We start from the raw sequence: 12,902 nt of genomic DNA on the forward strand, positions 1-12,902 counted from the left end.
GTTTGTTAATGGAGTTCCGGTTTGAATGCTAGGCTTCTAGGATTCCTGTGCATTTGGTTAGCCTGTCCCAGGATGAATGTATTCTCCCAGTCAAACAGGTGTCCCTCTTCATCTGTGTGTACATGCATAGGAATTCCTGGAACATATCTACCAGCTCAGCGAGCAAACTTACAACCTGCTATCATAGCACAATTTGTAATGTTACTGTTCATCTTTCCTCAAGATTGGGCAGTCCACACAGTCTTTGTCAGAATGTGTTTCCAGTCACAAACAGCTATTTTCTTTGTAATTAACCCCAACTTTACAAATATGCCCCAAGAATGATACTGTTTTCTCAGGCAGGTTTGACAAATACATCTAATTTTAGTTCAACGTGAATTTAGTTTGTAAATTGAAAAGAGAAATAAGCCCCAGCTACCATGAATGCAGGCTGCCTTCAAAGATATAAAATTTACCAGATCTGTAAACGAATACACAACATCTAAAATATATATTGCAGGTACTCTTGTTATGAAGAAATGAAGCAGATTTAAAGTAGGGCTTGAAAAGCAGCTTCAAATAAGTGAAAGGCAATATAATTGTAGGAAGCAGTTCTTCAGACAGAGCAGGCAAAACTTCTTCTGGCAAAAAAAGAGGAGCATGGGAGAAAGTTGAGAAGGAAAAGCTTGGAAAACATTTAAGAGATATGTTGATGTTAAAATGGACAGATTTATCGGGCCCACATGGATAAATTAATTAGGGTGGAGTAAGTAGTCTTTTCATCTGTAATTATCTTGTGTACAAGCATTTTTTTCTCATTTATAAAGAATCTGGTTGCTATGGAAAAGAGCCTTACTTCATACTGTCCTTCAGAACAATGAATTTGTTCTTACTACTGAAGGAGCACTTGGAATTAGATGGAAAGACAAGTTAATTTCCCTTGGAGTCCATTTGCTAATTGAATCTCGAGGTAAGTTTCCTCTGGGTAAGAATGTCCTCTGATATTTCATTCCTTGTCACATCAGAGAAGATGGTGACTTGAAAAATAACAGTTACTAAACCATTTCATCAAAATAAAACTATTCAGTGATGTTTAGACAAAAAGAAAGATTTAAAATAGTAGTTTTATGCATTGATTAAAAATGTACAGTCCAAATATGGACATTCTGAGGACATCTTTCCTTTCAAAAGATCCATGATTCCATCAAAATTAAGATGCTCCATTAAAAAAACACCACAAAGGAGTCAAAGTATGGTTATTAAAAAATATTCAGTGCGCTGCGTCAAATTAAATCCATTGCAAAATAAAACAGCTTGGCTGAGCATAGTTATCCATGTGCTGATAAAATAAGCAAAGAAGAAAACTTGGCAAAAATGCCTCAATTAATTTATTCAATATATGATGGGGGCCTATTGTGGAAATGCTTTGAGAATCAACACGTTCTTACCTGTGACAGCTGAAAAGTAAACATGCCATTTATCTTTCAAATTAAATAACATAGTCATGTTCAATTGAAAAGCAGAGCAAGGAACATTTACATTTTTTTTATGATTAAAGTCTTGATTTTCACTGTCATGTACCAGGCCAGCCCTTGTCAAAATATTTCAAGAAGGTAGCCCAGATGTTAACTTTTCTACTTGTATCAAACAGGTATACAGTGGATGTTCCAGGAGTGATGTAGCTGGCCCAACCACTCAGTTTTAAACAAAACAGAAATTATTTATACAATACTGAATGAAACATGAACAAAAGAGAACCGAATTAAGAATAACTTAATCTATCTGAAAACCAAATTGACAGTATCACAACTGAATGATACTGTTCAAATACTTGCAACATGCCCATAATCAACCCCCTTGGGGGAAAAAAATAAAATCAAACTTAGATACTTAGAGAGAAATATCAAAAAGAGAGAAAGAGAGACAGATCAGAGAGAGAGCGACATATATATCAGGGCGAGAGAGAGAGATATTGGGGCGAGAGAGAGATAGATATATTGGGGCGAGAGAGAGAGAGACAATCGGGGCAAGAGAGAGAGAGACAGACATCGGGGAGAGAGAGAGAGACATCAAAAAGAGAGAGATCAAAGAGAGAGAGAGATCAAAAAGAGAGAGATCAGAGAGAGAGAGAGAGAGAGAGATATCAAAAGGAGAGAGGGAGATATATCAGAGAGAGATATCAAAGAGAGAGGGAGATATGAAAGAGAGGGGGACAGATATCAGAGAGAAAGAGGTGAGAGCGAGAGATATCAGAGGGAGGGGGAGATATCAAGAGGGAGGGGGAGATATCAAGAGGGAGGGGGAGGTATCAAGAGGGAGGGGGAGATATCAAGAGGGAGGGGGAGGGATCAGAGGGAGGGGGAGGGATCAGAGAGAGAGATCAGAGAGGGAGACAGCGATCAGAGAACAAGAGATATCAGAGAGAGAGAGAGAGAGAGAGAGACAGACAGATCAGAGAGAGAGAGATAGCAGAAAGAGAGAGCTCGATAGCAGAAAGAGAGCACGATATCAGAGAGGGAGAGCGCGATATCAGAGAGGGAGAGCGCGATATCAGAGAGGGAGAGAGACATCAGAGAGGGAGGGAGACAGAGAGAAGGAGAGAGAGAAGGAGAGAGAGACAGACAGATCAGAGAGAGATATCAGAGAGAGTGAGATAGCAGAAAGAGAGAGCTCGATAGCAGAAAGAGAGCACGATATCAGAGAGGGAGAGTGCGATATCAGAGAGGGAGAGCGCGATATCAGAGAGGGAGAGAGACATCAGAGAGGGAGAGAGAGAGAGAGAGAAGGAAGGAGAGAGAGAGAGAGAGAGAAGGAGAGAGAGAGAGAAGGAGAGAGAGAGAGAGAGAAGGAGAGAGAGAGAGAGAGAGAGAGAGAGAGAAGGAGAGAGAGAGAGAGAGAGAGAGAGAGAGAGAAGGGGGGAAGAGAGAGAGAGAAAATCAACATGGAACTTATTTTTTGGGTTTCTGGATTCCCAGAGAAATCTTGACCTGCTCAAACAAAACAGCCTGCTCAAATCAAACCAAATGCTGAACTGGGAGAATTAGCTACTCCCTTTTCATTTCAAAACACTTGTACAAAAATACTTAAAAACTTTTTTAAGTATGTATTTCAAGACCTAATGGAATCTCTGCCTTTACTATCCCTCTAAAATAAAAACAAAGGATAACACAACCTTGTTAAAGGAGCAGCATCGTGACACCACTGATTTTCGTTAAGTAATTATGCTTTGAACTGTATTTTTTTCCTAAGTAAAGTGATCTTTAATTCAGATTTCCCCACCTCCCAAAATTCTTAAGTAAACTTCAGGATCCACAAAGACCAATGATGCTGTGCTTCAGAAGAATAATCTCAAATAATGATATTTCACACTTGCACTCTTTCTGCCATTTTATAGATCAACTAAAGTTGTGAATATTGCTGGCAAATCTTTTCACAATTTTTCAACTATTTTACTTTGTTACTGGAATAACAGTTAAGTATCAGCACCTGAAGAAGGTGCACAAAATTTCAGACTTCAAAGTTTAATGCTGAAAAGTGTGCAGTTGCTTTGCCTGTATCTGAGTACTTGATAATGTAGGGCAGCCTCCAAGCTGGGAAATAAGCAAACAACAACAAACATACTGTTTTCTTAGCACCTCATTTATCTTTCGCGTTATTGTGATGCTGTATAGAAGCATGGTTCCAAGTTGTGTTTGATGTTCAATGCATGGATTAAACCCAAGATTTTATAAGGAACATCTTCAACTAAACCTATTATTTCTCTGCACTTACATTACATCTATAATACTTCAAACACAAACTCATATTTAGACCCCAATTTTCACCCACGGCGAAAATGCCAGAATTTGCTGAGAATCACAAGTGCTGCCCTTGAACTTGGCCTCAGCCATTTTTGCGAGGACAGGACGTATTTTGTATATATGCGCTTCCCAGAGGCTAAGAACCATATAAATTACTCACTGCCCACAGTGAAATGGGATTCTGGAGTCCTTATGATGTGAACACTGAGCGTGGAGAGGGAAGAGCAGTACAGCCCTCTAGAAAACTGATGTGCTCTTGTGGATATGAGGACAGGGAGGTTGTGATCCTTATCAGGAGGGAGCATTCAGTAGCCTCTGTGGGTGGGTGCATAAAGTACCATTTGGATCAGTTAACCGTGGAAAAGATTGCTTGTAAATGCCGCAGAAACCCCTTGGAAACTTCCAACTTGTCAAGACCTGTCAACAAATACCAATTTGTCCAGAAGTGGCTAGTTGTCTAAAAATGCATGGCACTAGCCAAAATATGAACTGGACCAGCCATATAAAAACTGTTGCGTATGAGAACAGTTCAAAAGCTGTGAGTTCTGTGTCAAGTAACTCACTTTCTGATTCCTTAACCAATGTCTGCTATCTGCAAAGCACAAGTCAAGACTGTAATACAATACTCGTCAATTGTCTACATCAGTGTAACTCAAACAGCACTCAAGAAAGCCAGCGCCATCCATGACAAAGCAGCCTGCTTCACTGGTATCAATATAACATCTTCAACATTCATTCCCTTGGCATCGAAGCTCAGTCAGCAGTTTATACTATTAACAAGATGCTCTGCAGCAAGTCACCAACACTCTTTAGACCGCATTTTACCAATAAAAATAATCTTTCAAACCCTAATCTCTACTGCCTACAATAAGAAGGACAGCTGATGTGAGGTGATACCATTATCTCCCAGTTCTCCTCCAAGCCATACATCATTCTAACTTGGAACTGTAAGACCATTCCTTAATTGTTGCTCAGTTAAAATCCTGGAATTTCCTATCTAGTGTAGCTAAATCACATGAATTGCAGAGACAGCTCACCAGCAGAGTGAGCTGTTGTAGACATTGGCAAAAACATTTATCATAAACAATGTATGTTGGTATTGGAGAGACTGAATATTGAAGATGCTAAGTAAGGGACTAATCAAGCAGACAACCTCTTCCGAGATGTTGCTAAGCTTCTTGAATATTGTTAGAGCTGCATCCTATCCAGGATATTCAAGGTGTTTGCAAAATGGATGAAGGAGGAAGGGGTGATTGATGGAAATTGGCACAGGGGCATGGGGAGCATTGTGGACTGACATGGACATTAGCTTGCATCGGCTGGTATGAGTGTGCATGGGGAGTGAGAGGGAGTATTGGAGGCATACTTTAAAGCTTCCACCTTTTCAAGACATAAGGCATCATCTTTGGATGTTACTGCTGGAGATAAATCACCATCAGGGATTGCGAAAAGACATGCTTACACTTAAGACATGAATAAGCTTACTGGGACTTGCAAAGGCTTTTGGATAGTTCCTTGACAAATATGGTTTAAAAAGTTCACTGCTGCAATGTTTGAGAATGCCAGTTTATATCAGACCCTTATAAAATTTGTGCAGCATGACTGATTTCCTAAACTATCATTTTCGTGATGGGTGTTTACTGATGATATCCATACTTGCTTACTGAATAGAAACGTTCATTCATAAAAGTATTTTTTAGGTACTTAAAGGAGGTGTTTATTGACATAAAGCTATAAGTGAATGTTCGCTAAGTCATTGAACACTTAAATTAAATGCTCGATTCTGTCAGGAATTTGTTCTACCAATTTCATTGCAATATATGTTTATTTTGCATCAAAGTGAGTGCGCTTTTTCAATACTAACAATACCAATAAATTGATGAAGGTATTAATACATGAGATATTGAAGATGCTAGACAGATACCCCGAAAGGGATACGGAACCGAAGGAGATTAGAAAAAAAAGCACAGTTTCACAAAGGTTAAAAGTTTATTTAAAAAAAACTAGTGTGAATAGTCATGATTACACACGTGGAGGTGTATAGATTAGAATTTAAACTTCTTTTTAGCTTTCAACACAAATGGAATAAGTATAGCTATGGATAATCATTTTAAAATCAACAAAGAAAGAAATATCAAACCTTCCACTACAAATGTTTCTCAGTAATGAAGCTGAAAGATACATTTAAATTATGAGTGAAGCCAGTTCTGACCACTTGAATTTGCTCATAATTATTAAGGTTTTACATCCTTATCCATGGTATGTGTTTGTCTAGCTTCCATTGAATACTAGACCAAGGGAAAGTGGTCTCACATTGCACATAAAAGGATCAACCATCTCCCATCTGCACTGGAATGAAGGGGCAGTAAATGAAACTTGAATGAGGAAATAAGTGTCAAAAGTTTGTCGCATTGTTCTCAGTTCCAGGAAGTGTGAATGAAATTAGGTTGTTGTGCCTTCTAATTTGCCTATAATAATCCTAGACCTTACGAGTATTAGGTCATAAGATGTAGGAACAGAAATAGGCCATTCAGCACATTAAGTGTGCTGTATTATTGGTGCACTACCTCAAATAACAGGAAGCAATAAAGTGATAATACTATAGAAACATCTCAACTTCATAGAAATTTAATGCAATATATTTGGCATGCAACCGTGTGTTGGAATAATGAAGCAAGCAGTGCCAAATTCAAAATACTGAATGCTTTTACAGTGAGAACTAACATCTTCATGATTCATATGGTTTGACATGATAAAGCAACGCTGATCAGGTCAAGCTCAGAAGTTTATAAGTATTTGAAACAAAATAACCTGTTACATTTGACCCATTCTTAAAAGACAATGAATGGTCAGGGAATAATAAGGACAGAAAAGTCATTATTTTGGACTTAATATATGTAGAAATGAAGTGGAACCTAATAAAACAAATAAGCTAGTCAAAAGGAAAGACAATAGGAACTAATCAACCTTGACTGAAACTAATTGCAAGGAGCAGCTCAGCAGCAAAGTGGGATTTACAAAATACACATAGGGTATTTCCATTTAAACAAGAGCAACTATGGCCATTCGGATGTTTGGCAATAGAGGCTTAAACTGCCACTTACAGTCTGTAATTTTCCACTCATATTCCGCAATGGCAAAACAAACATTTGTCTTGCAATATACCTCCAATCAAATTTCAAAAGTAGCTTAATTAATCTACCATAGTAACAGAATTTTGTTTGCTATGTTACTCGTACGTTCCCTTATTCCTTGTTTTCTATTTAAGTGATTTTTACATCATTATTTTCAGTTTTATTTCTCTAAACTCCCAAACAATTAGTTATTCTTTGATTTTTTCCCCCCAGGTTTTTTCAGATTATAGCTAAAAGCTGATTGATTTCATTTTCTCTCTCCAGGAGAATTAGCACAAAGCACAGGAATATATGTTAAATAGATGTCTGCACATATTTTTTCAAATGGGTAAGATAATTTTGTTTTCAATGGGAGGGAAGCAAGCACAAATGCTTTTTTCATTTAGATGAGGCACACCAGCACACCTCATTACCAGGATCAATTTTCAGTTCAGGACAAATGAGAAAATGTAAAATGTTTTAAAAAAAACAAAAACAACTTGTTAGCTTAGCTGGGCTGACAGAAACACCTTAATACAAAGCAGCATTATGAAAACGGTCACCTGGCGACTAATAATAACAGAACTTCAAGGTGCAACCTGTATCAGTTAGGAGTTTGGATAAGGAATCCCCTATTGAATGGTAAATATGGTTTCAACAAAACAAGGAATTTCACAGTGATCTTTAATATCAGTTGGCACTGTGTTCTCACTTTTTGTTAGCTGTTAACTCAGTCACCTAAGTGTCAACAGGTTTGAACAAATTTCCTATTATTAGTTTGTGTTCCTCAGTCTGAAATAGTTTTGCAACAATTATTGTAAAAGTGTAATAACTTGCTTCTCAGTTACAGATTCTTAGTTTCAATTTGCAAAACATCTGTGCCTTCAAATTCAATCTACAAAATAGCAATTGTGCATCAATATTCATCAAATACAATGCACTGTTATTAACCCAAAAGCTGCTAATGGTGTTCAAACAACCCACTTATGCAGCTAAACTAACAAGGACGAAAAGATTAAAAGGACAAGACCATTTTGATTGCTTCATACAGACAGTAAGCAAGAGATACGATGTGAGAGTTTGCTCGAAAATTGAAAGTTTTAATTTGAAACTTTGCTCATTTAAGAATGTAATATACTTATAAGTATCAAAAGAAAATTTCAGTCTTCATTACTTCTGCACTAACCTCCTCTCCCAACCTTCTTTGTTTCGGCTGACATTATGACAAAAGTTTGTCTGAGTGCATCAGCTCTAATCAAAAGTTGCATCTGAAATGCTCACCTTTTCTTTCTAAGGTACTCAACAATTTGCTGTACTTTTCCAACATCTGAATGTTGCATATTTAACAAAGTAATAAATCAATACATTACATAGCTAAAAATCACACAACATCAGGTTATGGTCCAATAAGTTTAATTGGAAGCGCACTAGCTTTCGGAGTGACGGTCCTTCATCAGGTGGTAGTGGAGGGCTCAATCCTAACACACAGAATTTATAGCAAAAATTTACAGTGTGATGAAATTATACATTGAAAAATTGATTGCCTGTTAAGCTTTTTATCTGTTAGAATGCAGTGATAGTTTCATGTGTAACTTCTTTCATGTGTAAATCACAAAACCTTTTTTAAAAAAAAGTTGCATTCTCAGGTTAGCTGTTAACAATGGTGATAACTAGGCAATATGTTGAAGGCATTGGCCCCCTGTGTTCTCTGTCTATGCCATGATGTTTAGATTGATTCTAATCTAAAAAGTGAGATAACAGAGTTTTACATAAATTCATGCAGTTTTTGAGCTCAGAGTTCTACATGAATGCATGCAGTTTTTCAGCAAAGTACAATGTAACCCTGCAAGTACAAATTCACCCCACAAAATGTGTGTGCGCATGTGGGTCTTTGTCTGTGTGTGTGTCTGTCTGTCTGGGTTAGGGGTTGTGAGTGTGAGAAAGTATTATTATATACCATTGAGTTTAGAAGAACTGAGAGGGGATTTGATTGAGACATAGAAGATTATTAAAGGATTGGACACTCTGGAGGCAGGAAACATGTTTCCGTTGATGGGTGAGTGCCGAATCAGAGGACACAGCTTAAAAATACGGGGTAGACCATTTAGGACAGAGATGAGGAGAAACTTCTTCACCCAGAGAGTGGTGGCTGTATGGAATGCTCTGCTCCAGAGGGCAGTGAAGGCCCAGTCTCTGGATTCATTTAAGAAAGAGTTGGATAGAGCTCTCAAGGATAGTGGAATCAAGGGTTATGGAGATAAGGCAGGAACAGGATACTGATTAAGGATGATCAGCCATGATTATATTGAATGGTGCTGCAGGCTCAAAGTGCAGAATGGCGTACTCCTGCACCTATTGTCTATATACACAGCCATGATTAGTGTTTCAGGTTGGGATAGCAACTGAAATTAGGAATATCGGTATGTAAACAGGAAACTTGACTTTGGTTCTAATTAACCTAACTTGGGAGTACGCTTCAAGAATTTTCAGTTGAGCTCAGTTGCTAGTACCCACACTATTGAACCTAAAGCTTATAGATTCAAGTTTCACTTCAGAAATGCTCACAAAAGGTGACATTTTAATACAGTTCTGAAAGATTGCCGATAGTTGGAGATGCTGTCTTTTGAAAAAGATAGAGGACCAAGTCAATCCTCTCAGGTGGACACATACATTATTTGGAAGAACACTAGGCAGCTCTTCTCAGGGCCTGGCCAATGTTTAACTATCAACTATGTCACTGAATGTATTACCTGGTCTTTACAGACAATTCCTGTTTGCGGGGTCTTACTGTGGGCATATTGGTTGCTGCATTTTCTAGATGATGGAATTTTCAATTTCAAAATACTTAATTAATTGTAAAGTACTTTTGCAATTCCCATTGTTTCAAAGGGAGCTATAACAAAGACAAATTTTTTAAATTTAATTTTTACAACAGAAAAATGTATCTAAAATATCTTAGAATAGGGAAATTTCAATAAACATGCTAAATCTGAAATAACTAGAAACTTGAAATTAGAAACAAGTGTCATTACTTAACAACACAGTCTATCGCAAGTTGGTCCATTTCAGCTATTATATATTGTATAGTCAATTCAGTGAAGTGTATTTCTTTCAAATATGGTACCTTTTATTGCTAATTCAGAAAGTGACCTTCAGCAGAAATACTTTTTACAACTCCTCACTAGAAAGTGGTTGGAAGTAGAGGCCACTGTGAAACTTAATTCATTTTAACCCTGTCAAAAAGTTCTGACTTCTTTTAACATCTCCGAAATTGGCAAACTTGTTTGGGAATTGCTGGCTGGCCATAGGAACAGATGCATTTGATGGCAAAACGTGTCAAACATCAAACTGACACATCAATGGCTTTCTCTGCAAATTATGTCAAGACAATAAAATCACCTGGAAACAAGAGTGAAACTGAACTTCAAAAAAAAATTGTAATGCGAACAATATCTCAGCAAGTAATAATGGATATTGAAACAACATCGAACAAACAGCCCACAGATTTTTCATAATGTTATTAGCCTGTGTAATTTTATACTTAAAATACCAAGGTGTCAGAAGCAATCAAAACTTCCACAGCGACTACTGCGCTTTCGTTGAACCATTATAAAGTAAAATAGGAAATTCAATTACTACAAGGGATTCTGACTCAGAGTTCAAAATCAATTCGCTTTTCTCTGGTTGGTACAATTTCCTCCATAATAAGCAGGACCTAATGAGGATGTAAAAATAATTAAGTTAAAATATCATCTAATTTTAAAAAAATACTGTCCAATCGGCATAGGACAGAATATTTTATGTTCTGGATAATTGCTCATTAACTCACATATTCATCTTCATGTCATTGAGTAAATAATGCAGCATGTTGCGGAATAATCTTTAACCAAGCCAACCTCAGTAGCCTCCTGCAGCTCCAAGCTTTCTGATCCCTGTCCATCAATAGTCTTCTGCTATCCACTCTCTGAAACTCTTTCCCACTGATACTCACTTTTCTTTTTAAGCTGCTTTTGTATACAATTGCCTTATGTAGTTCAGTTTCCAATCTTGCTTTATAACTCTATGAAGCATTTTTATGTTTTGCTACATGAAAAGTACTATAAAATACTAATTGTTACTGATGTTGTGACAACTCTGTTGTAATTCTCTCTTCAATTTCCAATCGAAATGTAGCACATAAACAAAATGGCCGAAATATTGACGTTCTGTTGCAAAACCTATCTCCTGGTGCCAGTTTATATCCAATGATGAAACACAGCTTTTGAATCAGACTAAAAGAACCATGATTCAAATTCACTAGTCCTGCTTCATTGTTTGTGAATGTGCACATGTTGGACAGGTAAGCTCACTTATCCAGGACAATATTATTACTGATAAAACAGCAAGTTGTCCCAACTACAGAAAATAGGCAAGCATAAATTTAAATGAAACAAAATGCAGAAATGTTACAGTAAAACAATGTTTAAAAGGCAGTTACATATGAGATAACCAACATTCTAGTCTAATCTATATGATGATGAATGGTCCGGGTCTAAAAAGGAACAGACTGGACTATATGTCTGACAGGCTAGCGACACCACCATGCTGTCAGAAAGCATTAATTAGTGAGGCTCTGTCTCCTATTTGATTCAAATAGAATTGGAACTTACTTTAAATGCCATTTGCGGTTATTTGTAGCTTTCTTTTTGCCATACAGACTCCAGATACATTACACATCAATAATGTCTGGAGCAAAACTTTAATAAAAAACATAATTAATGGCCAGAAAAATCTCTCTTTGACAAGTGTCTTGACACAATATACTTTAGAAACCATTCACAAAATAATCCAAATGTAACTAAGATCCATACACACAAGGGCCTGGAGACATAATTTTCCATCGCATAAAAATATTCAAAATGCTCTCGATACAACTTTCAGAACTCTTTAAGAGCTAAATCCTTGTTTTGGTATTTATTGATTTTACTGCTATTTAAAATGTTTAAGAAAAGGAAGCACACTAATTAAATCAGGTTGTAAGTTTGCTCGCTGAGCTGGAAGGTTTGTTTTCAATGCTAGGCAACCATGCGTTTCATCAGCATGCTTGGTAACATCTTCAGTAAGCCTCTGGTGAAGCACTGGTGTTCTGTCCTGCTTTCTATTTGTGTGTCTTAATCTGTTAAGGTGGGTGATATCATTTCTGGTTCTTTTTCATATATTTCCCCACATTCTGTATCCTCCATGTCCTTCTCCATAGTAAACACTGATGCAAAATACTTGTTTAGTATCTCTCCCATCTCCTGTGGTTCCACACATAGGCTGCCTTGCTGATCTTTGAGGGGCCATATTCTCTCACGAGGCTACCCTTTTGTCCTTAATGTATTTACAAAATTCCTTTGGAATCTCCTTAACCTGATTTGCCAAAGCCATCTCATGTCCCCTTCATCCCCTCACGATTTCTCTCTGAACTCTACTCCTACTGCCTTGATACTCTTCTAAGGATTCACTTGATCTATCCTGTCTACACCTGACATATCTCATACGCTCCAGGCAAGGATGCCCTGAGGCATAGTATATTGGTGAGACCAAACAAAGGCTACGGCAACGGATGAAAGGACACTGCGGAACAATCACCCGACAGGAGCGTTCCCTCTCCGTCAGAGAACATTTCATCGATCCGGGACATTCTACCTCGGACCTTCGGGTAACTGTCCTCCAAGGTGGACTTCAGGACAGGCAGCAGTGAGAGGTAGCTGAGCAGAGGTAACCAAGTTGGGTACCCATGGGAATGGCCTCAACTGGGACCTTGGGTTCATGTCATACTGCAAGTGACCACATTGCACTTGCACATGCACACGCGCGCACACCCTCTCTCATACAGTCCCGTACACACCCTCTCAGACTTAAACCCCTTTACACTCTCACACATATACACACCCTCTCACAGACACTCATAACCCCTTCCCCCTGACATACACACAAACCCACATGTACACTCACACATCAAAGTTTGTGGGGTGAATTTGTACTT

General features: G+C 37.8%; 1 protein-coding gene across 4 annotated transcripts in view; it reads right to left on the reverse strand.

Moving 5' to 3' along the window:
* diaph2 (diaphanous-related formin 2) overlaps nucleotides 1–12,902 on the reverse strand; it is a 739,556-nt gene that overhangs the window by 85,899 nt on the left and 640,755 nt on the right. The window lies entirely within an intron of this gene.

This window comes from Hemiscyllium ocellatum, chromosome 11, assembly GCF_020745735.1.
Source record: "Hemiscyllium ocellatum isolate sHemOce1 chromosome 11, sHemOce1.pat.X.cur, whole genome shotgun sequence".
In the NCBI taxonomy this organism is placed as follows: Eukaryota; Metazoa; Chordata; class Chondrichthyes; order Orectolobiformes; family Hemiscylliidae; genus Hemiscyllium; species Hemiscyllium ocellatum.